This window comes from Rhincodon typus, chromosome 17, assembly GCF_021869965.1.
Source record: "Rhincodon typus isolate 14 chromosome 17, sRhiTyp1.1, whole genome shotgun sequence".
Classification (NCBI taxonomy): Eukaryota; Metazoa; Chordata; class Chondrichthyes; order Orectolobiformes; family Rhincodontidae; genus Rhincodon; species Rhincodon typus.
The window spans coordinates 60,939,098-60,965,638 of NC_063348.1; the positions used below are offsets into that span (position 1 = coordinate 60,939,098).

The 26,541-nt window shown below is 43.0% G+C and overlaps 1 long non-coding RNA gene across 1 annotated transcript in view; it reads right to left on the reverse strand.

Moving 5' to 3' along the window:
• Positions 1-20,823: 20,823 nt before the first annotated feature.
• The window catches only part of LOC125485236, a 24,880-nt gene continuing 19,162 nt past the window's right edge, over positions 20,824-26,541 (reverse strand). The window contains exons 2-3 of the long non-coding RNA XR_007263972.1: positions 26,168-26,299; positions 20,824-21,393 (exon numbers count right to left, since the gene is read on the reverse strand). This is a non-coding gene — a long non-coding RNA (uncharacterized LOC125485236). The remainder of the gene's footprint in view (positions 21,394-26,167; positions 26,300-26,541) is intronic.

The following is a 26,541-nucleotide window of genomic DNA, read 5'->3' on the forward strand; positions in this document are numbered from 1 at the left end:
GGTTTTGAGGCTGTTTTCGTTAGAGAGAAGAAGGTTAAGAGGTGACTTAATAGAGACATGCAAGGTGATCAGAGGATTAGATAGGGTAGACAGTGGGAGCCTTTTTCCTCGGGTGGTGATGTTTAGCACAAGGGGACGTAGCTTTAAATTGAGGGGTGATAGATATAGGACAGATGTCAGAGGTAGGTTCTTTACTCAGAGAGTAGTAAGGGCGTGGAATGCCCTGCCTGCAAAAATAGTAGACTCGCCCACTTTAAGGGCATTTAAATGGTCATTGGATAAACATATGGATGATAATGGAATAGTTTAGGTTAGATGGGCTTCAGATTGGTTTCACAGGTCGGCGCAACATCGAGGGCCGAAGGGCCTGTACTGCGCTGTAATGTTCTATGTTCTATGTTCTATTCTCCCCGTGTCTGCGTGGGTTTCTTCCGGGTGCTCCGGTTTCCTCCCACAGTCCAAAGATGTGCAGGTTAGGTGGATTGGCCATGCTAAATTGCTCATAGTGTTCAGGGATGTGTAGATTAGGTGGGTTACAGGGGGATGGGTCTGGGTGGCTTGCTCTGAGTTTCAGTGTGGACTTGTTGGGCCGAAGGGCCTGTTTCCACACTGTAGAGATTCTATGATGAACAATAAGGTCACCCCAGATTCTCCTACATTCCAAGGAATAAAGTCCTATCCTGGCCAACCTCTCCCTTCAACTCAGGCCTACTAGTCCCGGCAACATCCTCATAAATCTTCTTTGCACACTTTCCAGTTTAACTATGTCTTTCCTATAACAGGGAGACCGTAACTATACACAATACTCCAAGTACAACCTCGCTAATGACTTATACAACTGTAACATAATGTCCCAACTCCCAAACTCAATGCCTCGACTGATGAAGGCCAGCATGCTACATGCCTTCTTCACCACCCTGTCTACCTGTGATGCTGCTTTCTATAAACTGTGAACTTATACTCCTCAGTACTTTACCATTTACTGTACAAGTCCTACCTTGGTTTGACTTTTCAAAGTGCAATACCTCACACTTATCTGTATTGAATTGCATCTGCCAATCCTCAGCCCACTTCCCCTCCAATCAAGATCCCTCTGTAACTTTTGATAACCTTCCTCGTTATCAACAATACCTCCTAATTTTGTATCATCCGCGAACTTATTAATCAAGCCTTGTGCATTCACATCCAGATCATTTATGTAAATAACAAATAACAAAGGCCCCAGCACCGACCCCTGTGGCACACCACTAGTCACAGGCCTCCAGTCTGAGAAACAACCTTCAACCATCACCCTCTGCATCCTACCATCGAGTCAATTTTGAATCCAATTAGCTAGTGCTCCCTGGATCCCATGTGACCTAACCTTCAATGACGAGCCTGCCGTGTGGGACCATGTCAAAGGCCTTACGAAAGTCCATACAGACAACATCCACTGCCCTACCCTCATCTATCCTCTTGGTTACCTCTTCAAAAATCTCAAAGATTTGTTAGGCATGACTTCCCGCACACAAATCCATGCTGACTATCCTTAATCAGATCTTGACTATCCAAAGATAGTAGGAACTGCCGATGCTGGAGATGCGATAACAAGGTGTAGAGCTGGATGAACACAGCAGGCCAAGCAGCATCAGAGGAGCAGGAAAGCTGATATTTTGCGTCTGGACCCTTCTTCAGAAAATTCATTAAGAACCTCCCCTAGCTCCTCTGACTCCGCTCACAAGTTCCCTCCACTATCCCTGATTGGCCCTACCCTCACTCTGGCCATCCTCTTGTTCCTCACATAAGCATAGAATGCCTTGGGGTTTTCCTTGATCCTACCTGCCAAGGTTTTCTCATACCCCCTTCTAGCTCTCTTAAGTTCATTCTTCAGTTCCTTCCTGGATACCTTGTAGACCTCTAGAGGCCTGCACGATCCTTGCTTCCTCAACCTTAACTAAGCTTCCTTCTTCCTCTTGACTAGTTATTCCACAAGTCTTGTCATCCAAGGTTCCTTCACCTTACCATCCTTTCCTTGCCTCAGTGGGACAAACCTATCCAGCACTCATAGCAAGTGCTCCCTAAACAACCTCCACATTTCCATCGTGCATTTCCCTGAGAACACCTGATCCCAATGGGTGCTCCATAGTTCCTGCCTAAAAGCAGTGTAATTCCCCCTCCCCCAAGTAAATACTTTCCCATACCGTCTGCTCCTTTCCCTCTCCAGAACTAAAGTTAAGGCCAGGGAGTTGTGATCACTATCACTGAAATGCTCTCCCACCGAGAGATCTGACAACTGGCCTGGTTCATTGCCAAGCACCAAATCCAATATGACCTCCCCTCTAGTCGGCCTATCTACATATTGAGTCAGAAATCCTTCCTGGACACACCTGACAAAATCTGCTCCGTTCGAACTATTTGCACTTAGGAGGTTCCAGTCTATATCAGGGAAGTTGAAGTCACCCATGACAACAACCCTATTACTTCTGCACCTTTCCAAAATCTGTCTCCCTATCTGTTCCTCAGTGTACTTGATCAGGCCCAGGGGATTTATCCACGTTAATGCACTTTAAGGCTGCAAACACCTCCTCTCTGGTAATGTGTATGCAGTCCCAAAGATCACCCCCCCCATCTCCTGTGGTTCCATACATCAACGGTCACGCTAATCTTTAAGGGGACCTAGTCTCTCCCTAGCCACCCTTTTATTCTTAAAATAGATATGAAACCTCTTGGGATTATCTTTAACCTTATCTGCCAAATCCATCTCATTCTTTCCTTTTGCTCTTCTGATTTCCCTCTTAAGTGTGCTCCTACACTTTTTATAGTCATCTAGGGATTCACTTGAGTCTGATAGCTTAACCCAATGTATGCCTTCTTCTTTTTCCTGATCAGAGCTTCAATATCCCTCATCAGCCAGGGATCCCTAAACCTACCAGCTTTTCCCTTCACCATAACAGGGACATGCTGTCCCTGGACTCTTGATATCACATTTTTAAAAGCCTCCCATTTGCCAGTCATTCCTTTTCCTTCAAACAGACTCGCCCAATCGACCTCTGCTAGGGTCACTGGAGGAAGGGTCACCGGACTCAAAACGTTAACTCTGATTTTTTTCTTCACAGCTGCTGCCAGACCTGCTGAGCTTTCCTGTTTTTGACTTCTGCTAGATCATAATGGCCCCAAAATTGGCCCTGCTCCAGTTTAGCACCTTAACCCATGGACCTGTCCTATCTTTTTCCATAAATACGTTAAAACTAAGAGAGTTATGGTCACTTGTCTCAAAGTGCTCTCCAACTGACACTTCAGTTACTTGCCCGACCTCATTTCCTAAGAGGAGGTCCAGTGATGCATCTTCCTAAATAGGGCCCTCTACATACTGATTTAGGAAACTTTCTTGGACACATTGAGAAATCCCACTCCAATTATACAAGTATGGACTGGACAGTAATTCTTAGCACAAGCAGGACTCATCTCTCCAGTCTTTAATTTAAAACACTGCTGTACTCGGGTATTTAACTTCTTTTGAGCGATTGCATCGGTTTTCATATTGGCCCCATGTCGGTGGGAGTTTGCTCTGGATTCCTCCCACAGTTGAAAGATGTGCAGGTTAGGTGGTTTGGCCATACTAAATTGCCCACAGTGTACACAGATGTGTTAGTTTGGTGGATTAGCCATGGGAAATGCAATGCTACAGGGATGGGGTGGGTCTGCGTGGGACACTCTTTGGAGGGTGGGTGTAGACTCGATGGGCCAAATGGCCTGCTTCCACACTATAGGAATTCTATGATTTCTATGATTAGCTACAAAAATATCATGATCGATTTGCACAGTATTTTGATCAGGTGAAGGACATGAAATCTGGATGTGTTTAAGGCCAACAGATTTATTTATTAAGCCAATTTCTGCCGGTTTCCATTTTAATCGAGAGAGTTTCAGCTGTGAAACTAGTTTCTTCATAGAAATAGCTTTCATAAAAGTAAAATCACCCTCTTAGGTCAGACCCTTCTACAGATCTCGTATATTTTCTTCACTGTGGTCTGTATCTAGTGGTTTTCATTTCATTGTTTGAGAAGGAAGTAGTTTTTGGAAAAGCTTTGAGGATGTAAACCTCAAATTTAATCTACAGTCCTAGAGAAACCATTTTAATATCGTAATCTGTTTTGCTCAACCCTGACTAGCCACATTCCACAGATAAGTTTCCTAAGGTCCACAGTAGCACACAATTAGAGTGATCCAGTCAGCATTGTATATCTACATCTGACCATATTCTGACAACAGCCAACAGTCTCTGAAATGAGCCAGTGAGTCAACTTTCATGTAAATATCGAACACACTCATATCAAATTCCCCTCTTGACTCTGGCTGGAAATGTGAACCTGAAATAGTGGGTAATCATATTACAATGCAAACACGTTTCAGAAGAATTTTAGAAGTAGTACAGTACATTGGACCATCCTGATGTTATGAAAGACACTGAGTAATACAAATTATTTTTAATATTAAAATAAAACAGGATTGTTTTAAGCTAAATGAGTTAATCACCATATGGTATCTTCAATCATTATTTCTGCCCTCAAATTCCCTGTTACATTCTCAGTGTAACAGAATCATGCTACACAGGATATGCTTCTCAGTCCACTGTTCCTGCACCAGTTGTCTGAAAGGAGCACTCTCCCACAATCTGTCCCCAGAACCCAGAAAGTTGCTTCCTTTTGAGAATCTATTAAATTTTCTTTTGAAAGGCACCACTAAATCTCTTTCCATCACCCTTTCAGGAGCACATTCCAGGTCGTTGCAATTTGCAAAATAAAAAACTTCCCTTCACCTCCCCATGTTAAGTCTCCATTTTCTCTTCCAGTGAGTATAAAAGATTTGCCCAGCAATTTATCATCAATCAACTCTATTCACTCCTTTGGATCTGAATAAAAGCACTTTCATTGTTAGAAATGTGAGCTATTTTAGTCAAATCACATACATTTTCAATTTTAAAACTGATGGAGACTGTGAATACTGTCTCTGAATGCCACCAATTCTGATCAGAAAGATTGATGGTGAACGTGGGGAGAGGGAGTGGGGATGGTGGGGAGAGGAATTGGTGAGTGTGGGGAGAGGGATTGGTGAATGTGGAGAGAGGGAGTGGTGAGGGTGGGGAGAGGAATTGGTGAGGGTGGGGAGAGGGATTGGTGAATGTGGAGAGAGGGAGTGGTGAGGGTAGCCAGGGTCCATTCAGTTATCAGATCCTCCTAGTGCCTCAAACAAATATAAATATAGTCCTGTAGATGTAAGAAATGTCTTTGGTTTGTTTGGATAGAGTCAAACTGCAATGTTTGTTTGCTTCCTTGGTACGCTACTGTACAGAGCCGAACTGCGTTGGTATGTAAATATAAAAAGATATCTTTAATTAATAAAGTATATTTTTGAAATAAAAGAAAGGAATGGTGATGAGTGGAGATATAGGGTTATTAGTTTACCCTTTGTTACCCTGTAACCATAATCTCTACAATTGTAATCATAATGCACTCCTTTATGACTATCTGCACTGTAATTTGACTACTTTATTGTGAATACTCTGTGCATTCAGATACAATACTTTTAGATTTATCTTTTTCACATTTTTAACTTTCTTGAACTCCATCCCCATTTGCTGCTTGTGCTTTTTTCCATCTGTCTTCCACATTTCTTTAAAATTTTACCATCTTTCATTTGCATCTCTGTTTCCTTCCCTCGTGTCTCTCCACTCAATTTGTTGTCCTCCTGCCACTTTAGAAACAATACCATTTTCATTTATTCTTTGCTCTGATTTGTGCAATTGCTTCATTTTGATTGACTTGCACTAGATTCTCTCTTTAATCAATGAAATTAGCTCTTCCTCACTTGATGATCTTTTCTGATCTCTAGCTATAACTTCTCTAAGCAGAATGGTATTGGGGCCACTGGTCATTGTACAATCTCCCAGTAAACCATGATTCACTTGCCCTACTTTATTTCTCAAAGAAATCCTTCACTACTAGACAGGAGACAGAAAGTTCACAGATCAAAGTCTTCTACTTCCTTATTGTTAGCATTATGTGTTCCTCAATCCACATTAACCTTGTTCAAGTCTCCCAAACTTACTTTTCCTTTTTATTACTCACTTGTAAAATTTATTGACAAAATTTACTCATCTATCTTCTTAAGATTTGGAGCTCTACAAAAAAACTCCCAACCGCATGACAGCTCCCCCACTGATTCATAACTCAAATCTAATAGATTTAGCCCAAAGACCATTTCAAGTAATCTTTCTATTTAGAATTGTAGTATCGTCCTTAATTAATACTGTACGATCACAACCCATTTCTCCTTTCTCTTTTTGAACATTCTGGAGGGTTTGATGACGTGGTGTTTTAAGAAAAGAGGAACTCACAAAAGACACAAAAATGAGAGGGCATAGATTTAAAGTAAAGATGTGCAAATGAAGCAAGGGTGATGTAATGAAAAATGTTTTCCCACTCAGCGAGTAGTTAGGGTCTGGGATGCACTGCCTGGAAATGTGGTGGAGGCAGGTTCAAGGAAATCTTCAAGGAGTATCAAATGATTATTTGGATAGAAATATTATGCAAGGGTATGGGTAGAATGTAGGAGCTTGGCACGAGGTAATGATAATTTTTTTACATTCATTCACAGGATGTGGGCATCATCAGCCAGGCCAGCATTTATTGTCCATCCCTAATTGCCCAGAGGGCAGTTAAGGGTCAACCACATTGCTGTGGGTCTGGAGTCATGTGTAGCCCAGACCAGGTAAGGATGGCAGTTTCCTCCTCCAAAGGATATTAGTGAACCAAATGGGTTCTTCCCCGACAATTGACAATGGTTTCATGGTAATCATTAGACTCCTAATTCCAAATTTTTATCTGCTGTGGCAGGATTTGAAACTAGATCCCCAGAACATTACCTGGCTCTCTGGATTAGCAATACTGCTTAGTCTAAGCCAGTGTAGGCATAATGACTGAATGGCTTGATTGTGCACCGTAATAATTCTGTGAATCTGTAAATTGATTCTTGCCCGTGCTTCATCTGTTAATGTAACTAAGGCATTGTCCCACATAGCAATCTGCCTGCAGATCATTTATTGATTATGCTACAGATAGTGATTAGGTATGGTTTCATCCATCTTTTGTCATTCCTGGAATATGCCTCAATCCAGTTTGTGTAATTTTTGGGATATATCCAATTTTATGGTTATTAATGTCTCACTCCTCTTGATCACATCCTGTTGTTATTGTCTGCAATTTTTGCCTCCATTCCCCCTTCACTGAAAGATGACAGAAGTTCACATGAATGCTTTCAGACTTGTGATGTCAGAGAGTGTGTCCATGCCCAGTTTCATTACATGAAATTTTCATTCGTACCTAACACATGTTCTGTTCTCACTGATGTGAAACTGTATCCTACACTAGAGAACTAGATAATATAACCTATGACAGCAATGTCGGAGTAAGTGTGAGCACACACTGGCAATGCTCTCATTGCCTGGAGGAATAATCTCGAACAAATGAAAACTGTCAATAATAAATAAACAGCTGACCTTCAAACTTTACTTAATTTCAGGGTTTTCAATATTTGCTTTGTTCAAGTTGTGCAAATATTGAAAAAGTGTGGGTTGAGGCACTGTCTCAAATTCCCAAATTCACTAATCAGCAATCAAAAAGAAAGGATTATTACATTACAAAATATGCTTTGTTTGTTTGTTAATATAAAGGCACAGAGATAACACAGTGATAGACTTTACAGAAATAGGCCATTCGGCCCGATTCAAATATAGGAGCAATAAGTTCCGAGAACCCTGGATATCTAGGACAATTCAGAACTGGATAAAGAGAAAGGCCTTTAGCAAGTCCAAATGGAGCAAATCGGCAGCAGCCCTGGAGGAACACAGGAAAGAACTTAAGAAAGCAACTAGAGCAAAAAGGAAGTATGATAAAGGATTAGGGAGATTCGTAAGATATTTTGTAAATACGTGAAAGGGAAGAGGTTAACCAGGGAAAGAGTAGGACCTATTATGGACCAAGGGGGCAATTGCATGTGAAGCCACAGGATATTGGAAGGTGTTGAATGAATACTTTCTCTTTGATCTTCATTATGGAAAAGGAGAACCTAGGTACAGAATTAAGGAAAAGAGACTATGAGGAACTTGCACAGTTTGACATAGGAAATGGGGAGGCATTGAAGGCTCTAGTCTGGCCTGAAAAACAGGTTAATCCCCGAGCATGAAATGCATCCCAGGCTGTTGTGGGAGGTGGGGCAGGAAATTGCAGGGGCTCTGATGTGAATTATTAATTTTTCTCTCCCGTAGGGGAACAGCCAGAGGACTGATGGTCAGCTAATGTGGTTCCAGTACTTAAGAGGGGCGGTAGGGATGAACCAGCAAATTAGACAAGTGAGTCTCATGTCAGTGGTAGTGAAACTGTTGGAGAACATTCTAAATTAGCACATTAATACCCACTTGGAAAGGCGTGGATTAATTAGGGACAGTCAGAATGGCTTTGTCAGAGAGAGGTCACGCCTATCAAATTTTTTGAAAATATGATCAAGTACGTGGATGAAGAAAGTTCAGTTGATGTAGTTTATATGGATTTTACCAAAGCATTTGACAAGGTCCCACATGGGAGACTGATTGATAAAGTTAAAGCACATGGAATTGAGGGAAACTTGATAAGATGGATCAGAAACTGGCTCAGTAATGGGACACAAAGGGTAGGGGTAGAAGGCTATCTGAGTGACTACAGGCCAATGTCCAGTGGTATACCACAAGGATCATTATTGGGACCCTTATTGTTTCTTATACTCATAAGTGATATCAATGAAAATATTGGGTGGGGGGGGCAGAATTTTTAAGCAAATTTGCAGATGGCGCCAAGATTGGTAGAGTGGTTAATAGCAAAGAGAATGGTTGTAGGTTACAGGAAACTATAGATGGGTTGGTCAGATGGGTAGACCAGTGGCAGATGGTATTTCACTCTGATAAGTGCAAGATAATGCATTTTGGAAGAAGTAGTAGTATTTAATGAATGACAGGAGGCTGAGTTGCTTATAGGAACAGAGGGATCTTGGGGTAATTATTCACAGAGCATGTGAGTAGGATAGTTAAGGTGGTACATGGGACATTTGCTTTGATCAGTTGTGCCATAGAGTACAAGAGTAAGGAAGTAATGTTGGAATTGTACATAGTATTCGTCAGCCAACAGCTGGAGTACTGTGTACAGTTCTGGTCACCTCACTACAGAAGGGGTACAGAGGAGGTTCACCAGGATGTTGCCTGGGTTGGAGCAACTGAACTATAAGGAGAGACTATATAGGTTTGCAGAGGAGAAAAGATTGAGAGGGGACATGATTGAGGAGCATAAGATTATGAGGGGTAATGACAGGGTTTTCCCCTTGATCAATGGGTCAATCACGAGGGGGCATAGTTTTAAGGTAAGGGGCAGGAGATTCAGAGGCGATTTGGGGAAAACAATTTCACACAGTGGGTGGTGGTAATCTGGAATGCACTGCCTGGGAAAGTAGTGGAGGCTGGGAAACTTACAACCTTTAAAAAAATGTTTGGATGTGTACTTCAAATATCATAACATTCAAGGATGTGGGACATGTGCAGGAAATTGGGATTAGAACACTTTTAATGGTAGTTATGTTGGTGCAGACTTGATGGGCCAAAGGGCCTTTTCTGTGCTGTAAGAACCTATGAATCATGTCTGCTGGTGTTTATGCTCTACATGAAGCTCCACCCTCCCCTTATTGTCTCATCCAATCAGAATAAGTCAACCAATCCAGCAAATACACAAATGCAATGGTCATATTGACTCATAGGGACAGGAGAAGACCACTTAGCCCCTTCACACTGCCTCAGCATTCTCTTACATTGTTGATTTGCAACTTAATTCCACTTACACTCCCAACCCCATCAGCTCTAGGTCTTTTGATAGCTCTGCCAATAGGAATTAATTGTTATCATTTTTGAGAGCTCTTATGTGACCCACACCCACAGTATTGTCAAAGGGATTTGTTTTTCTGTATGTACTCCGTACCACTATAATCAATTAGCTGTGCTATTGAGCATAAATCATTTGAAATATCTCAATCAGATCGCCCCTCAATCTCCTAAATTCAAGGGAATGCAACACAAATATAAACATATGATCATATTGGAATAGGCCGCTGAGCCTGTTTCGCCATTCAATAAGATCATGGCTGATCTGATTACTCCACATGCTTGACTCCTCCAGATAATCTCTCATGATGAATCTGTCCACCTCTGCCTTCAAAATATTCAAAGACTTGGCTTCTAACACATTTTAAGGAAGAGCATCCCAAAGGTTCAGGACCATTTTTGGTGAAAACAAATGTCTTCAATTCTTTCTTTTCAAACAGTGAACCCTAGTTCCAGATTCTACAAGGAACATCATTTCTACAACCACCTCATCAAGGACCCTCAGGGTTTTTAATCAACTTGTTTAGACACGTTATTGTACACTCTGCAGCAGGTGGGACTTGAATATCAGACACATCACCCAGAGGTGGGAGAACTAACAAAGCTTGCCGAGCCAGTGTGTTTAATTGCAGATGTTTCGTCACCCTGCTAGGTAACATCTTCAGTGCGCCTCCGGTGAAGTTTTAGTGTTCTATCCCACTTGTTATTTACATCCCTCGGTTTGCTGGGGTGGTTGGAATCACTTCCAGTTCTGTTTTTCTGTGGTTTGTATATCAGGGCCAAATTCAATGTGTTTGTTGATGGAGTTCCAGGTTGGAATGCCAAGCCACCAGGAATTTTTTGGCATGTCTCTGTTTGGCTCGTGCTATTATGGGTGTGTTATCCCAGTCAAATTCGTGTCCTTCTTCGTCCATGTGTATTGAGACCAGTGAGAATTGGTTGTGTCTCTTGGTGGCTAGTTGGTGTTTGTGTATCCTTATTGTCAGTTTTCTTCCCGTTTGGCCTATGTAATGTTTCTCACAGTCCTTGCATGGTATTGTGCATATTACATTGGTTTTATTGATTGTGGATATGGGGCCCTTTACGTTCGTCAGTAGTTGTCATAGGGTGGTGTTGGTTTGTGGGCTACCCTGATACCTAGGGGTCTGAGTCATCTTCTGGTCCCTAGGGAGCACTGGGGAACAAAGGAATCTTGGTATACACGTCTATAGATCCCTGAAGGTGTCAGCACAGGTAGCTAGGGTGGTGAGGAAGGCATACAGGATACTTGTCCTCATCAACTGGGGCGTAGATTATAGGAGCAAGGAAGTCTTAGGCCACAGATGGAATAGTGTGTGCAGTTCTAGTTGCAACACCTTTGGTAGGAAGTGATTGCACTGGAGGGGGTGCAGAGGAGATTCACCAGGATGTTGCCTGGGATGAAAAGTCTGTTATGAGGAGACACTGGATAGGCCAGGTTTGTTTTCCCTGGAGCAGAGGAGGCTGAGAGGGGGATGTGATTGAGGTGGGCAAAATTATGAGAAGCACAGGCAGGGTAGATGATGAGAATCTTTTCTACTTGGCAGACATGTCTAAGACCAGTGAGCATTATTAAAGGTGAGCAGTAAGTGGTTTAAAAGGATTGGAGTGGTGAAAATGAGTGACACGCTGCCTGAGAGAGTGGTAGAGGCAGATACTCTCGCAAAATTTAAGAAGCATCAGGATGAGCGCTTAAAATGCCAGGGCACAATAGCCTATTGACAAGTGCAGGTAAAGGGGATTAATGTAGCTTGGTATTTGGTGATTGGCAAAGTCATGATGGGCTGAAGGGCCAGTTGCTATTCTGTATGACTCTATGACTATGAATAAACAGAGGTAATTAGATCGGCATGAGGATAGATCTGGCCCTAATGGACTGGGCAGAAAGACTAAAAAGTAGGACAGTTGATGAACAGTGGCAATCATTTAAGGAGATATTCAGTTCCTCCCAGCTGGATTGATTTCAGAGATGAAAGGTTTGTCTTCTAAGGAGAGTTGGGCTGTTTAGGCCTATATTCATTTGAGTTTAGAAGGCCATGATGCACAAGTGCCGGTGTTGGAATGGGGTGGATAACATCAGCACAACACCAGGTTATAGTCCAAGAGGTTTATTTGAAATCACAAGGTTCATCAGGTGAAGTGGGAGTAAGCACACAGGCACAGTGTTTATAGGTGGAGAGATCGTTGCAAGATAATTTCAGGTAATTAAGGATGTCAAAACATAATACAAATGGTGTGAGTGGAGTGTCGACAGGCTGAGTAACAAGCCTCTATAGGTGATTAGAAGTGTCAAAAGGAGTGAGTAAAGTGTCAACAGCTGAATAGCCAGGGAAGGGATGACCTATGATCTGATTATAATTATCTCTCTGGCTTAATTAAAGCATCAAAAATAATATGGTGCTAGAGACAAACCAAATGGTTGGAGTAACATGATAGGTATAAAGCCACATGACGAGGGTCTAAACAAAGTAACAAGTAATCCAAAACTGTACAAACTAATTAAGGTAGAGATATCATCACAAGTTATTAAGGTGATGGTATCAAAAACAGAACAGTAAGGACGATTTCACAAACATAGAACAATATGGTGGGGTTACATGTAGCACAACATGAACCCAAGAACACAGTTAAAACCGTCTTCATGGGTATGGGACAGTAGATAGAGTACCCCTCGTTATCCAGTGTTTCCCTGGAGTGGAGGAACTCTGCCATATTCTTTGTAGTCTTCAACATGTCATCAATGACGACGAACATCTCACCAGAGCCATGCTTATGCCTCCACTTCTCACCTCAAACAACTGCCAAACCCCAAACAGACCATCGTTTGCAGCAAATTATCCAGCCTTCAGGAGAACGATGATGACAATATCACACAACCCTGTCATGGCAACCTCTGCAAGACATGTCAGATCTTCAACATGGACACTACCATCACACGTGGGAACACCACCCACCATGCGCACGGCCAACATTGTCTATCTCATACACTGCAGGCAAGGATGCCCTGGGACATGGTACATTGGTGAGACCATGCAGACACTATGACAACGAATGAATGGACACCGTGCAACAATCGCCAGATAGGGATGTTCCCTCCCAGAGGGGGAACACTTCGCTGATCAAGGATATTCGGTCTCAGATCTTCAGGTAAGCATCCTTCAAAGCAGCCTTTGGGATACACATCAACACAGAATCACCGAGCAGAGGCTGATATCCAAGTTCAGTACCCATTGAAACAGCCTTAACCATGATATTGGGTTCGGGTCACAATACATGTGACCCGACCACACTATTCTATATCTATAAAATCTTCCTTACTGTCCTGCTTTGACACCATCACCTTGATAACTTGTGGTGATCTCTCTACCCTGAATTAGTTTGTACAGTTTTGGATTATTTATTACTTTGGTTAGACACTCGGTATGCGACTCTTAAACCTATCATGTTATTCCAACCATTAGGTTTGTCTCTAGCACCATATTATTTTTGATTATTTGCAATTATCTCTCTGCCTTAATTAATCAGATCATAGGTCATCCCTTCACTTGCTATTCAGCTGTCAACACTCCACTCACACCTTCTGTAGTATCTTTAAACATTCTTAATTACCTGGAATTATCTTGCAATGATCTCGCTTTGGTGTCACACAACCCATTGCCCAAAGAGTACTCACTGTTACCCTCCGTAGTGTTGGATGCATAACGTGTGCCATGGGGAAGAAAATGAATGTGAGCACGCATGGAGCGGGCAAGGAGGTGATCTATGGGGGTGGGGGGCAGATTCACTGATGTGAGACACTTTGGAGGGTAAGAACCGTATGCACAGCGCCACATACTGTGCTAGGCACAGATCGGAGAGGCTCCCAAGCCCTGGTGATTCTAATGTGTTGGCTCCTATCTGTTCCACACATCCCTGACATTCCTGACAGCTACATTCAGCACCAACACAACAGTGCACAAAAGCCAGCGAGAGAATACAGATCTTATACCAAGGGGGGCAATGGCATCAGCAGAACCCGTTCCCCTGTATATACCTTGTTCCTTTTGCTTCCAGATGCTGAAATGAGCTCTGAAGATGCACATCGATCCATAGGTCACCCCTGTGTAGCCATTGGCAGCACTGTGGCACAATTACATTCACGGTTACACATCTCAGGGGGCTAGATAGACTGGGGCTCTTGCAAGAAGGAAATGGACCCTCCTCACTGTGAAATTCCATGGGTTAGAAGAGTCAGGTAGAGTGGAGTTGGAGGGCCCAGCCATTTCTGGAATATCCTGGGAAAAGATTTCAGAGGATGTGCTGTGTGGTTCCACCTGACACTGCCCTGTTTCCTTGTACAGACAGAACACTGGCAGTGCTCACCAGCTTCCCCATTGCCAAGCCTACAGTCCTGAGGACCAATAGCTGGGGGGTTGAAATCCTGGTGGGTGCAACTCTCCAGCAGACCTTGAGAGTTGTTACAAATGAATGAATTTTAATCACAATTAATTAGCTGTGAACTATCAACACATGGCTCTAAAAGGTTAACATTCCCCAACAGACATGTACAGACAGACAAAAAAGCATTTTTTTTGGGTGAAGGGGAATAAACCTGGGAAGTTTGGTGCAGGAAATGCTGACATGATACAGTTCTTTACCAGGACTCTGTTATTTGATCTCTTTTTTCCAGGTTCTTTTCATCTCTTCACGGCAGGCACAGGGTGATTAGTGCGTGGTTGACAAAGTCCTTTAGTTATTGGCTGAAGGCAACAGCTCGCAGCAACTGATGGGAGAGAAGAACGGGCTTTCCTCAGGTTTCAGGCACTTTTATTGCAGAGACAGACATTATGGTAGGTTCGACCGAGGGTGGCAAGAAGGAGCCCTCGCAGGGCAAAAGTCAATGGGAACTAGGGGAAACCTCTCCACTGGCACAAAGCAAGATGGCTGTGGTTATAATAACAGCTCCAGGACATCTCTGCAGGAGTTCTTTCAAGGGAGTATCCTCAGCCCAACAACTTTCAGCTGCTTCATCAATAGTCTGACCCCCGTTACAAAGATCAGAAGTGGGGATGTTCGATGATTACACAATGTTCAGCTACTCCTCAGATACTGAAATAGCTCATGTTCAAATGTAGCAAGACAGTGACAAAATCCAGGTTTGAGCTGAAAAGTGGTAAGTAACATTCAGACCACACAAATTCCAGTCTCCAGTCTCCAATTAAAAAAAGAAAATCCCTTTGAGCAAAAACAGAAGTTGCTGGAAAAGCTCAGCAGATCTGGCAGCATCTGTGAAGGAAAAAATCAGAGTTTACATTTCGGGTCTGGTGACCCTACCTTAGAACTGAGGGTTAGGACCATTCTTAGGATTTTTCTTCACAGATGCTGTCGGACCTGCTGAGCTTTTCCAGCAACTTCTGTTTTTGTTTCTGATTTACAGCATCCGCTGTTCTTTTGGTTTTTATTTAGAATCCCCTTGATGTTCAATAGCGGAAATGAGGTGTCAGACTGGTGAAGCTACAAAACACGATTATCTGTGCAGTACAGCGCCAGACACAAGTAATAGATAATTACAAGTTATCCTACAGCCAGCATATCAGATTCAAGCTCTGAATCTTCACCATCGCCGAGCCCCCCACTATCAACATCCTCGGGATTACCATTGACCAGAAGCACACTAGACTCACCACATTAACACAGTGGCTACAAGATCAGGTCAGAGGCTAGGAATCCTGCAGCGAGTAACTCACCTCCTGACTCCACAAAACCTATCCACCATCTACAAAGCACAAGTCAGGAGTGTGATGGAATACTCCCCACTTGCCTGGATGAGTGCAGCCCCAACAATACTCAAGAAGCTTAACACCATCCAGGACAAAGCAGCCTGCTTGACTAGCACGACATCCACAAGCATCCACTCCCTCCACCACCGACACTCAGTAGCAGCAGTGTGTGCTATCTACAAGATGCACTGCAGAAATTCATAAAGGCTTCTTAGACAGTAGCTTCCAAATGCATGAGCACTACGATCTCGAAGATACATGGGAACACCACCAACTGCATGTTGTCTCCAAGCCATTCGCCATCCTGACTGGGAAATATATTACCATTCTTTCGAGTCGCTAGGTCAAAACTCCTAGAATTCCCTCCTACAGGGCATGTGGGTCTACCTACAGCACATGGGCTGGCGGCAGCTTATCACCACCTTCTCAAGGGACAACTAGGGACGAGCAATAAATGCTGGCCTAGTCAGTGACATATAGATCCTGTGAATGAGTGAAACGGATAACATCGCTCAAATCTTCATGTATAAACTCCCCTGGCTGATACCCTGTTGTCATTAGCATTGTTGCTGAACAGAATACACGTTCCTTCACATCAGTCTAGCCACCCAAAGACAGAGCAAAGCAGACAGGGTGGTAGCTGCAGATTCAATCATGGCTTTCGAAAGGAAATTGGATAAGGATCTGTGGGAACGAGGCTGTGGGGCAATGAGGAAAAGGTTGTAAATGAGGTTGCAGAGAATCAGCATGGGCTCAAAGGGCCAAAAAGCCTGATATTGTTGTGCAACGCCTCTTGTCTGATTCAGTCAGAAGGGAAATAGCCATTTATTTTACAATATCAAAAATAGCACAAAAGTAACAAATTGCCAAAAGTAACCAGCACATCAGAGTTAAGACACATTTTAGAAATGAACCTCTCAACAGACTGTGAGTGAAAGAAAGGTGCTTTCATTTTTCAGTTTGGAGATATTAACTTGTCTTTTGTCTTCACCGATATTGAGTGACCTATTTCCAGCATTCTCCAAGTATCAGCTATTACAATACACATGAGCAGCTGAGAAGCAAGGCAGCTGCAATGAGACAGTAAATGTAGAACAATCACTTGGAAATGATTCTGGGGAAATCTCCCCTGGCAGCACTCCCAGTGAGCTAAAGGATTCATATTATTTTTTGCCATGTCAAATACAGTGCATCAGGGCTGCTGAATTATGCTGATTGAAGATGTGAAATTTTAATTCTTTCACACAAATGCTTGACTCTGATTTTCAAAATTAGATGGCCATTTCCATTGTGACCAGCATGATGTTTTACGTTTCAACAACTGAATCTGGAAGTAGGGTGTAGCACGGAATCCATACAGTGTGGAAACAGGCCATTTGGCCCATTGAATCCACACTAACCCCCTGAAGAGCATCACACCCAGACCCACTCCCTACCCTATCCCACCCTAAATACTATGGGCAATTTAGCATGGCCAGTCCACCTGACTTGCACATCTATGGACTGTGGGAGGAAACCAGAGCACCCGGAGGAAACCCACGCAGACACGGGGAGAACGTGCAAACTCCACACAGACAGTCACCCAAGGCTGGAATTGAACCCTGGTCACTGGTGCCATGAGGCAGCAGTGCTAACCACTGAGCCACTGTGCCGCCCTTATATTCCACAGTAAGTGAAATTTGGGAAATAGGCTGGCAATTGGAAGTGGCGGTAGAACATGTGGAATTTGAAAGGTGGTGGTTAACTGGGAAGAGGATACACAAGACAGCAGGCACAGTGGGAAAGGAAGGAGCTTGGAGCAATTTTGAGCAAATGGTGAGGGTTGAGACAAATGAATTAGGCACTGATTTGGGAGGACATGGAGAGTGTAGGGCAGCCTCAGGGAACTGGGAACTGAGCTGTCAGTCACTGGAAGATTGTGAGCTGACCTGAGATCTGAGAGATGTTGGAAGCCTGTGGTAAGAATGAAGTAAGTTTTCATTGATTCTGCTGCACCTCCATAGAAGTTTTAAAAACACTTGGGTGAGATTTTAACTCACTTAAAACTCATTAACTAACACTTAAAATCAAGCCAGCTAATTCCCAGGTCTTGCATCCATTAGTAACAGCACATTGTGCACTTTAACTGAGATAAGAACTATCCTGAACATTTAGATTTCTACTGGTCTAAATTATTCTACCTATAAATGATTCTGACATTTTAAAAAAGTCATACAAAGCAAAATCCCTAAGCCGCACTGTAACAGAAATGAATGCAGTGACGTAAACGCAGCAAAACCTTCATATCTGATACAAAGACTGCTGTTACACACCACAACTAGTCAAATATTCACATGCCCATTTTAATTGGGGGAACAGTACAGAGCCTGAACAGACTATGAAAAAAAACAAAGTGGAAAGTAAGTTATTATTTGAGCAGAAATTTGCACTGGTGTCCACTGCAGCTGCCTTTGGTCCAAAAGTTTGTCACAAATTGCAGGAATTTACACCAGACTTTCTGATTCTTCTCTTGCCTTGTTGAATTTCTGATTCCCCAGTGGATCATCCCAAAACCACAGTGATTAACAGTTTGCTTAAAATGATCATGATGGGTTTACATCATTTCACTCACCATCAATTAATTTTACTTCTGCTACAGCAATTGAAGACTGTATTTATGCCTTCAGCAAGACCAGTCAAAGCACATTTGGTAAGAGGGAGGTTTTGTGTTCACTAAAACTGTAATGTATTCTGACTGTGTCTTGCTCTTACAGGTGTCTGGCATATGGTCAGAATAAATAACTCCCTCTTTCTCTCAAATTTCTAGATGTTGAAGCTAATGGGTTTTATTTATGCTTGCTGAATTATACAGGTCACAATCCAGCTCTTTAATCAGATGCCACTATTTTTCTGAAAGTGACTTAAGATCACAAGAACGTAACAAACAGTTTGAGAAGTAAATAATTAACGAGCCAGAGATGAAAGCTGGGTGCACACACAAAACAACTGAGAAGCAGGGGAATCAATATCACATTTGACGAGTTAAAATATTTAGTTAAATCTTTCAAAAAGCAACTCAAATGAGATGCTTGAATAAGGTCACAATGCCATGATTCAGTGGGGAACACACCTGTCTCAAAATCATAAGATTATCAACTCAAATTGCAATTCAGGCACTTAATCACAAGGTCTAGCCTGTCACTCCAATCTAGTACAGGCAGAGTACAGCTGGAGGTATCAAATTTCAGATGAGACATTAAATAGAGACCTGGCTATATTTACCATTTTTACAGATGTCATAAAAGACATCTCCAATCATAGAATCCCTACAGCATGGAGGCAGGCTATTTGGCCCATCGACTCCACACCAACCCTCCTAAGGAACATCCCACAACCCCACCCTATCCCTGTAACCCTGCATTTCCCCAAGGCTAACACACTTAACCTACACATCCTGAACGCTATAGGTAATTTAGCATGGCCAATCTACCTAACCTGCAAATCTTTGGACTGTGGGAGGAAGCCGAAGCACCCGGAGGAAACCCACGCAGACAGTCGTTTGAGTGTGGAATCAAACCCGGGTCCCTGGCGCTGAGAGGCAGCAGTGCTAACCACTGACCCACCGTGCTGCCCTTCTTTGACTATGGAAGATATTCCATACTGAAAAGGGTTAACTTATTCTATTTCTCACAGATGGCTGCAAAAGATCCCAGTGTCCTATTCAAAAGGAATTCTTCAGTGTCCCAGGCACTGTAAATACCGAAATGCATATCTGTAAATCAGAATGTCCTGTCCATCGTGAGTCAGGGCACGATCTGTTACCCCATGACTATAGACAGAAGACAATAGCAGTCACAGAGCTCAGATGTGCCCACAAAGTCTCCTAGTTCCTTGTATCTGTAAACAGCCTTATCTTAATATAAAGTACTCAGTTTATTGTTCAACCAGTCTGTGTTGTATGATTGGTAGATTCACAATAACAGAAGAATGCAGCAGTGTGAATTGGTTGGTATGGTTCCTACATTACTACTATTCAAAAAATCTTTAGAGGCTGTAGAGCATTTTGAGGCCTCCAGAATTCCTGAGAAGGAAAGAAATATGGCAAATATAAATAAAGAGAAAAAGGAACTGAGATGGTAAAGATCTTGATGAGGCTGAACAGCAGATTCTGTGGCCAACCGAGCAACATCGATAATAATGCACCCAAAAAAAAGAGCCAGTGGGAAACTATTCCTGGGTGAAAGCCAGTTTTACATTCTCCTGATTGGAATCATGGGAATTCAATATTGGGCAGTGTTCGCAATGCACAGCTGATTTACTCTTGGCCATTCTCGAATATCAACAAGACAGCTTACATTCTGAAGAAGGGTCCAGACCCGAAACGTCAGCTTTCCTGCTCCTCTGATACTGCTTGGCCTGCTGTGTTCATCCAGCTCTACACCCTGTTATCTATGCTTACATCTATAGGTGTGAAGCTGGAAAAGAACAGCAGGTCAGACAGCATTCAAGGAGCAGGACAAAGGGTTTCAGCCCAAAATGTTGACTTTCCTGCTCCTTGGATGCTGCCTGACCTGCTGTGCTTTTCCAGCTTCACACCTAGAGACTCTGGCTTCCTGCACCTCCAGTCCTTACTGTCTCCAAGACAGACTTGGGTCTTCAGACAAGCAAATTAAATTAACAAGGGGCTTGGAAAGCCAACTCTAGAAATGAATGTGACGGAATGTGCTAAAAATGTGCACCAGCCAGTTTCACAAGGTGCACTTCAGCAAGAAACAGCAAGGGAATGCTGAGAACAGGCAAAAAGCAAGGCATCCAAAGGTCTCTTTGTCCTGATCACAGTGTTAGGACTGAATTTATGCCTTCCTTTGTCCCATTCCTCCATGGATCACAACAAAATATAAATTTAAAAAGGGAGGTGATAATAGGCTAGAACTAGCTTACTACAAACAAAACTCACAGAAGATGATGTTAAGAACTAACATACACAAGTACACACAAACACATTCAGAGAAACAAACACATTCTGACACAATAAACACACAAACACAAAGCCACACACTCAAACATACAAGTACATCCTCCCAAAGTGGAGAAAAAAAGACACGTAAAAATTCTGCAAAGTGTTATTTTAAAAGTGCTTTGGCTAAGTGACAATTAAATTCAGGAAAAAGAATTTGACACAAATTGTCCAAATGGTGGTCTGAAGCTGAAGTCACTTTGCTCAAAAGCTGTTGGCAGGGAAGTGTTTTCCTGGATCAGTTTGGCTGGCTGAAGTTACTTTCTGTTGAAACAGTGGTGTTACCGTCCAAATTCTCCTTTCAGAACCTTGAAATTGTGATCTAATCTCCAAGTCGATGGTCAACTGACAAACTTTGATGAGGCTTCAGAGAGAAAAGGTAGAGAAGGCAGGAGAGGGCAATGGCTCTCACTCAAAACACATATCTCGCTGATTTATAAACAACACTGGACCCGAAACGTTAACTCTGATTTCTCTCCACAGATGCTGCCAGACCTGCTGAGATTTTTCCAGCAATTTGTGCTTTTTTCATCTCTCTGACTTTCTGCATTCAAATCCATTTCTTTCACCCACACATGTTTTTTCTCTGAAACAATTCCTGATTTGGTTTCTCCATCCAAGCAGCTTGTTCCTCACAAATAAAACACTGTTGAAGCTGCAGCCAATGTCCTTTGCAAAACGTTCTTTCCAAAAAAAAAAAATTCAAAATAAATACATGTAGCGAAAAAAGACATTTTGTCAAAGCTTTACATTTTACACTCATCAGGACATTTCACAAAAAAAAATCAATTCAAGAATAAAATCAACATTTACACTGTATGACAGACGAATGTTGGTTGGTTGGCACAGGTGTTCTCATTGGTGCAGGTGTTGACATGGAAATGCATTCATCAATGCTGATTGACAGTTAACCGCCAGAATCTTAAATTTTAAACGAATTTTGACTTTGATTGGTCAGGGTATTGGCCTGAGAAAAAGAACAATGAATGGCTGTCATCTATTTCGTTGAGCTGAAGCAGGCACCAGCCATGTTATTCTGGCTGTTGGGGATGTCCTCTAGATGGCTCAGAATCACAGGTACCAGTCTCCAGCCAATTCAATTCACTCCATGTGATATCAAAAAACGGTTGGAGACACGGGATACTGCAAAGGCTACGGGCCCTAACAACATTCCGGCAATAGTACTGAAGACTTGTGCTCCAGACCTTTCTGTACCCCTGGCCAAGCTGTTCTAGTACACTTACAACACTGGCATCTATCTGATAGTGTGGAAAATTGCCCAAGTATGTCCTGTACACAAAAAGCAAGACAAATCCAACCCGGCCAATTACTGCCCAATCAGTCTTCTGTCAGTAAAGTGATGGAAGGTGTCATTAACAGTGCTATCAAGCAGCACCTGCTCAGCAATAACCTGCTCAGTGACACCCAGTTTGGGTTCTGCCAGGGCCACTCAGCTCCTGACCTCATTAGTACCTTGGCTCAAACATAGACAACAGAGTTGAATTTCAGAGGTGAGGTGAGGTGAGGTGACACTGGACAAATTTGCGTTTTTTTCACTTGAATATTGGAGGCTGAGGGGCAGCCTGTTAGAATTTTACAAAATGATGAGCGCATGGATAGAATGGATAATTGGAGTCTTTTTCTCAAGGGTAGGAATATCAATCAGTAGGGAACATAGGTTGAAGGGAAAAGGGGGTAAGTTTAAAGGAGATGTGAGAGGCAAGTGTTTTTACACAGAGGGTGGGAAGTGCCTGGAATGTGCTGCCAGAGGAGGTGGTGGAGGCAGATACGATAGTAACGTTTAAGAGGCATCTTGACAGATATATGAATAGGCAGGGAATAGAAGGATACAGACCATATAGAGGCAAAAGATTTTTGGTTTAGCAAGGTGTCATATGTTGGCCCAGTTTTGGTGGGCTGAATTCCTGTATTGTACAGTTCTTTATTCATAGAATCTCTACAGCAAATAATCAGGCCATTCAACCCATCAAGTCCACACCGAGCCTCTGAAGACCATTCAACCAGACCCACCTCCCCCTACCCCATCCCTATAGCCCTGCATTTCCCATGGCTAACCCACATAACCTGCACATCCCTGGGCACTAGGGGAAGTTTCACATGACCAATTGGCCTGACCAGCACATCTTTGGACTGTGGGAGGAAACCGGAGCACCCGGAGGAAACCCACACAGAATGGGCAAACTCCACACAGACAGTCACTCAAGGGTGTTCTTTGAGGTTAGAGTGACAGCCTCTGATATTAAGGCCACATTTGGCTGAATGTGATATGAAGGACACTGAACAAATCTAGAATCAGTAGGAATTGGAGCAAACTCTCTGCTGGAAGACAGCTGAAGTTATTGGGGGTCAGTCATCTCAGCTCCAGGACATGTCTGCAGAAGTTCCTCAGGGTAGTGTCCTCGGCCCAATCATCTTCAGCTGCTTCATCAATAACCTTCCCTCCATCATAAGGTCAGAAGTGGGGGTGTTTGCTGATGATCGCTCAATGTTCAGCAGCATTCATGAGTCCCCAGATACCTAAGCAGTCCATGTTCAAATGCAACAAAGCTTGGATAATATTCAGGCTTAAACTGAAAAGCAGCAAGTAACATTTGCATTATACAAATGTCAGGCGATGACCATCTCTGATAAAAGATATTATAACCATCGCTCTTTGACATGCATTCGTGTCACCATCACTGAATCCACTATCAACATCTAGTGGTTACCATTGACCAGAAACTTAACTGTACCCAGCAGATAAATACAACAGCAGGTCAGAGGCTAGGAATACTACAGCGAGTAACTCACCTCCGGACTCCCCAAAGCCTGTCCACCATCTACAAGGCACATGTCAGGAGTGTGATGGAATACTCCCCCACTTGCCTGGATGAGTGCAGCCCCAACAACACTCAAGAAGCTTGACACCATCCAGGATAAACCAGCCGCTTGATTAGCACCACAGCCACAAACATCCACTCCCTCCACCACCGACGCTCAGTAGCAACAGTGTGTACTAGCTGCAAGATGCACTGCAGAAATTTACCAAAGATCCTCAAACAGATCTATGACCTCTTCCATCTAGAAGGACAAGGGAAACAGTCACATGGGAACACCACCACCTCCAAGTTCCCCTCCAAGCCACTCACCATCCTAACTTGGAAATATATCACCATTCCTTCACTGTCGCTGGGTCAAAATCCTGCAATTCCCTCCCTAATAACATTGTGGGTCAACCCACAGCAGGAGGAATGCAGCGGTTTAAGAAGACAAAACCTTGGAATTCCCTCCTAACAGCATTGTGGGTCTACCTGCAGAACATGGACGACAGTGGTTCAGGAAGGCAGCTCACCACCACCCTCTCTCATAAGCAACAAACCAAGGGCAATAGATGTTGGCTCAGCTAGTGATATCCACATCCCCTGAATGAACAAAAATAAGGATGAAGCTGCCACCACCATGGGTTGCAGCCTTTGAAGAAACTGGCACATTGACATATGGTGGTAATTTGAGCATTGACCCTATACCTTTCCTCAGGTATGCTCTTCTCCTTCTCCAGAATTGCCCACAGCCAGGTCTGCATTCTAGATGTCCTTGGGGAGTGGCTGTGAACTTCTTTCTATTGTTGATGAACTTGCCTGACAACAGTGCTCTGTTCTTCTACGTGAGGGAGCTAGTTTCCATTAGTCACTCGGTATCTGAAAGAATTAACTGATTTCGTGAGATAGTCATCTGCATCCTGAAGGCGGACCCTGTTCCTGGGCAAAGCTAAATGGTTTGACTTGGCCAATTATGCAGTTGTTCAGTTGTCTCAAAGTTGTGTACAACCTTGTTTCGGTAACAATAACATCACCTTATTCTTAAGCTAAGCCTATTGTCTCACAAGACTCAATAATCTCATTGCAATGTAACTAACTGGTAAATACTGTTCATCAAAACCAAACCAACTTCTGACAAAGACTTTGTGTAGACATTCTTCCTAAGTGGTATCAATTATTTGGACTAATACCAAGAATTATTGCTGACAATGAATTTACACGAGACTCGGGCAGCACAGTGGCTCAGTAGTTAGCACTGCTGCCTCACAGCACCAGGGACCCAGGTTCGATTCCACCCTCGGGCGACTGTCTGTGTGGAGTTTGCATGTTCTCCTCATGTCTGCGTGGGTTTCCTTCGGGTGCTCCGGTTTCCTCCCATAATCCAAAGACGTGCAGGCTAGGTGGATTGGCCATGCTAAATTGCCCATAGTGTTCAGGGATGTGTAGGTTAGGTGTGTTAGCTATGGGAAATGCAGGGTTACAGGGATAGGGTGCGGGGGGTGAGTCGGGTTGGGATGCTCTTCAGAGGGTCGGTATGGACTTGTTGGGCCGAATGGCCTGTTTCCATGCTGTAGGGATTCTATGGACCCTCAGTCACACACTCATGCTGGCAACTTGGACACTCAACACACTGATTCTTCAGTCAGAAAATGAAGGATTAAGAGAAAAAGGCAGGAAAGTGGACAACAGGAATGCCAGATCAGCCTTGATCCTATTGAATGGTGAATCTGGCTCGAAGGGCCAAATGATTTACTCCGGGTCCTATTTCTTATGGCTTTATGGTCTTGTTATAAGATGGTGACAGCAATGAAGATGTTGCCAATGGTAATATGGTAGCAATGGCTGTAAAAGCCTGAAGACATCTTCAGACTTACAAATGCTCCAGCCTTATGAAGCAAAGAACTTTTTTTAAAATTCCCGTTATAAATCTAAGAATATCTTGAAATATTCAACACCTGAAAAGCACACAGAACCTGTCAGTTTTATTGAATGCAGCACCAACAGTGAAGGATTGAAATCAGGAACAATGTTCTTGCTATAGAGGGAGTGCAGTGATGGTTTACCAGACTGACTCTGACATGTGAGGACAGATTGAATTAGTCAGGATTATATTTCCTGAAATTCAGAACAATGAGCCGGGGTGGGGGATGTGGTGGTAGCGGGGGTCGTGGTTGGGGAGGGAGCGTGGAACATAAAATTCTAACAGGACAAAACAGGGTAGATGCAGGAAAAATTTCCCCGATGATAGGGGTGTCCACAACCAGCAATCATAGTGCAAGGAGATGGGGTAAGCCATTAGGACTGAGAGGGGGAGAAATAACTGTGCCTGACGAGTGGTGGATCTGTGGAATTCACTACCACAGAAAGCAGTCAAGACAAAATATTGCATAATTTCAAGCAGGAGTTGGGTATAGCACTTGGGGTTAAAGTGATCAAAGGATATGGGGGAAATGCGAGAATAGGCTATTGAGTTGGATGATCAGCCTTGAACAAAAAGGTAGCAGAGCAGGCACGTATGGCCAAATGGCCTACTCCACCTCCTATTTTCTATGTTTCTACAAAAGAACATCAGCACTAAACCAGCTTGTAAAAGCTCAAAACAGTGAAAGAAACTTCAGTAAACCACAAAGAGTCTTACCCGAGCAACAAATGGAAATATTCAGATCATAAGGGCAGATGCAGCAGGTGATATTGGAATCCCAATGGAAGTTAAGTCCCTTTGAGAAAGGGTGATACCTTCATATTTAAAGGGTAATTCTAGGCTGAAAAGCTGAAAGGAAAATCATTGAATTATTAAATAAACATTGTTAAAATTATTGTTAATTGTTGGGAAAAGCTGAAGAAGAAAATCTTTAACACAAGGAGATAGTAGGAACTGCAGATGCTGGAGAATCCGAGACAACAAGGTGCAGGGCTAGATGAACACAGCAGGCCAAGCAGCATCATAGGAGCAGAAAGGCTGACGTTTCAGGCCTAGACCCTTCATCAGAAAAAGCTTTTTCTGATGAAGGG